Source organism: Moschus berezovskii, chromosome 1 (genome assembly GCF_049115385.1).
Source record: "Moschus berezovskii isolate FMDL1 chromosome 1, NW_MosBer_1.0, whole genome shotgun sequence".
Taxonomy (NCBI): domain Eukaryota; kingdom Metazoa; phylum Chordata; class Mammalia; order Artiodactyla; family Moschidae; genus Moschus; species Moschus berezovskii.
Window position 1 is genome coordinate 63,317,283 of NC_142460.1, and position 4,154 is coordinate 63,321,436.

The following is a 4,154-nucleotide window of genomic DNA, read 5'->3' on the forward strand; positions in this document are numbered from 1 at the left end:
CATGTGTATGTGTGTATTCAATTGTATGTATGTGTACATATACATGCAATTGAATCTTCTTTAATCCATCCATCTATTGATGGACATTGCTTGGCAATTGTAAACAATCCTGTTAAGAATATTGGGTTGCATGATCTTTTCGAATTAGTGTTTCTGTGTTTTTCAGATATGTACCCAGGAGTGGAATTGCTGGGTCATATGGTAGTTCTATTTTCAGTTTTTGAGAAACCTCCATTATGGTTTCCATAGTGGCTACACCAATTTACATTCTCCCCAACAGTGTACAAGTGTTTCATTTTCTCCACATCCTTGACAACATTTGTCATTTGTCCTCTTTTTTGTTAATAGTCACTCTGACAGATGTGCAGAGACAGCTCACTGTGACTTTGATTTGCACTGATGATTAGCAATCTTTTCAAGTGCCTGTTGACCATTTGCATTTCCTCTTTGGAAAAACATACATCCACTTCTTCTGCCCACTTTTTCCCCTTCAAGGGAAAGCGTGAATGCAGTCCCCCTCTACCACAAGTTATGCAGCCAAGTTTCCCATGTTTGGAGAAATCAGAGGGGTCAGCACATCCAGAGTGCAATGGGTAAGTAAGTCTCACCTGGGGCAAACCACCTTCGTGATCATGGTATTTCCCCTGCCAGGTAAGTATCCCATTTTTCAATTGTTTTTTTTTTTTTTTAATTTCTTTTTGTATGAGCTATTTATATGCATTTAATATTAACCCCTTATTGGTCATATCATTTGCAAAAATTTTCTCCCATATCCCCTTCGATTAAATAGATTGTCTTTCTGTTTTGTTAATGGTCTCTTGCTGTGCAAAAACTTTGAATTTTAATTAGGTCCTATTTGTTTATTTTTGCCTTTATTTCCTTTGCTTTAGGAGAAGGATCCAAAAAACATATTGCTGTGATTTATGTCAAAGAGTGCTCTGCCTATGTTTTCCTCAAGGAGTCTTAATATGTTTTAAAAAATGAGTTTTTAATATGATAAATGATTGTTTTTCCCCCTTGCTTTACCATGAAACACAGATTGAGACACAGTGAGAAAACCCTCATGGCCTTTAGAAATAATGTATTTGAAATTTTCAATGTAAAAATCTAGTTAAATTCAGATCCAAATTCAGTTAGATTTATTGTGCCAAATTTCAAATGGAAATGTGGTTCTCTGCATTTTAAAATGTATAACAACTGTTTAATACAGACATATCACTATGTGCATGACAGAGTTAAAGGCTTATTTATGCAATTTTTATAGAATACAACACAAACATTTCTGTCAAAGGACTTGTAAAATCATCTACCTCAACCCACTCATTTTTCAGATGAAGAAACTAAGTGTAAAGTCTTAAAGCAAAAGTCCTTTGTGTTTTCTAATAAAATCATTAAGCTGATACACATGGGTACTATTATAAACATTGTCAAGATAGTGATACATTTCTGTTGCTGGTGGTAAGTAGCCACCCCTGAGTACTCTAAGTGCTCACCTCTCATAGCCTTTTGTCATCTTTCCTAGAGCCTGGGCCCTTCAACGTCAACCAACTAAAGAGTTAACTTTTTGTAAGCAGGAGGCCCTTGGGAGACAGGTTCCTCCTAAAGTGGTGCCCATGAAGATGAAGGCTGTTAAACAGTTGTGAGCATCACCCCTGCCTGCAGTCAATGACAGAAACTTAACATTCCCAGCTGCATTGGACACCTGTTAACCGTTGAGCCAGCATCCATTCAAAGGCTTTATCCCCACCCTCAGGCAGTCATCTGCTCCTTCCCACCCAGCTCATGTGTTTTGGTAATAGTTGAACCAACTCTCAGGCCCATAGAGAAGCCTTAATAGACTTCAGCTCCTCAGTTCCTTCCACGCCTCGGCCACAGTCACCACAGGATGAGCATGTGACCAGTCAACTAAGCTATTCAGAGTGCCGGGTCAGCATTGCTCTCTCCCCCAACTGGGCTGTATAGAAACTTGCAAGGGAGCCAGTCAGAATAAAATCAACGTGGTTAACAGTTAAGAGAGAAGACAGAAAAACAAAGCAACACAAAACGAAATTTTAAAACTGAGTTTTTACTGGCATGGCTGAGCTGCTGTATCAATGAACCTCAGGTCCTCCCTACATCTGGACTTTTCAGTCACCTGAACTTCAACCCGTTTGTTGTTTTCTCTTGTTGTTTAAGCCTGTTTGAGTTGAGTTTTATTTCAAACCTCAAAAGACCTCAAAGGTCCTCCAGCAGTTTTGCATGAATTCTTCAGTACAGCACTTTAGTTAAATACATCACAAAGTTATAAAACAAAACAGAATTTCCCAAAATGTGTTCCAAAGAACATGAACTGTAAGAGAAGCTAATAGTTATTATGGTTCTGGAGAGGAACAGCTCAATAAAGTCAAGTAAAATAGACCTGGATCATCTCACAGAGAAGATTTGTGGTGTACTCAAAATAATACTTTTATTTTTTATTCTTATCTAATCTTTTTCAAATATATTCACTACAGTAATTTCCCCTTGCCTGAAGACCTTGGGAGATTTATTGACTTTTCTACTTATTTTTGGGGAAGACTTTTAAATCTCAAATCACAACATTAATTCAGAAAACAAAATAACTTTGTTCTTTTCTTTTCACCACTCACCTAATAACCAGCTCTTTGGGGAAAGCTGGGGTGGGGTAAGTTGCCAGAGTTAATAGATAAAAATATGAGATGCCTAGTAATATTTGAAATTCAGATGAATGGCGTATATTTTTTTTAATAGAAACATGTCCCAAATATTGCATGGGATATACTTATTTTTATAGTAAAAAGTGTTCACTGTATACCTGAAATTCAAATTTAACTGAAGATCTTGTTTTTTTCCTAGGAATGGTAAGTTAAAGCAAGGAGAAAAGGTATAGTTCTTACTTTGCTGAATGACTTTATGTTCTTTGGGCATGGGGGATGGTGAAGGTGACTCATACGGGCCAACATTCGGGTTCTTTAAATGTTTCTTAATAGGGGAACCTCTCCAGCATCAATACTCAAGACGAGTGATACTCCTCATTCCCTCAGGATGTCTACGTCCCCTAGTCCATCAGCTGGGAGATACAGATTTGTCCACACCAGATATAGATTTGTCCCCATACATCTTTGGCCCTACACAGACTGGCCTTCAAAGTGGCAAAGCACTTGGAACAGTGCCTGACACAGAATATGTGCTCAGTAAACACCAGCTGTTATTAATAGTAGTAATATCAGCTTTAGTAGCAGTATAAGCAGTAGTACTGGGGTTGCCTAGGTGACAATCAAAAAATGGCAAACTGAGTTTTGATTACATTGAGACATGTCATTTTGCAAGTTCATGTGTTTCTGATTTTACTGGTCTAAAAAAGCAAATGTTTCCATACATTTGAATATGGCTAAGTGAATCAAAATGCCTGTAGAGCCCTTAAATAATACTATAATTTTCATATCCTCTTGTACTGAGTTGACCAAAAAGTTCATCTTGGTCTTTCCATAACATCTTACAAAAAACTGAAATCAAACTTTTTGGCCAACCCAATATTTTAGCCACGTAAAACCTTTTTTGAAATGTAGACATTTTCACATAGTTAGAAGATATATAATTAGGAATTATTTTGTATCTTTTATTTTTAAAGAAAGTGAGGTAAAGTGTTAGTCACTCAGTCATGTCCAACTCTTTGTGACCGCATGGACTGTAGCCCACCAGGCTCTTCTGACCATGGGTTTCTCCAGGCAAGAATACTGGAGTGGGTAACCATGCTTTCTCCAGGGGAATCTTCTTTACCCAGGGATCAAACCCAGGTCTCCCGCATTGCAGGCAGATACTTTACCATCTGAGTCACCAGGAAAGAAAGCCCCATTCTCCTTTAAAGAAAGCAGGGTGCTTAATCCAAAAGAAACAAATATTAGCAACTTTGGATAAGAATATAATAATTACAAAACAAAACATTGTCTATCTTCTAACCAAATTTCAAAAAAAGTACATTTTTGTTTTGTGATTGTTCAACGTTTGCAGTTCTGCCTGAAGCCACAATCTTATGACTTGGAGTACAAGACAAGCATCCCGCTGTCATTCATTTTTAAGCAATGTCTCACTTGCACATGCAACTCAGAAAGGGCAGAGAGAAAAACAGCAAGCCTCGCAAGCATGTGCCTCAAGGT

General features: G+C 37.7%; 1 non-coding gene across 1 annotated transcript; it reads right to left on the minus strand.

Moving 5' to 3' along the window:
• Window positions 1-491: 491 nt before the first annotated feature.
• LOC129553876 (U1 spliceosomal RNA) lies at window positions 492-659 on the minus strand. The gene has a single exon (XR_008685536.1). It is a non-coding gene; the product is annotated as a U1 spliceosomal RNA (small nuclear RNA).
• Between the last annotated feature and the right edge of the window lie 3,495 nt (window positions 660-4,154).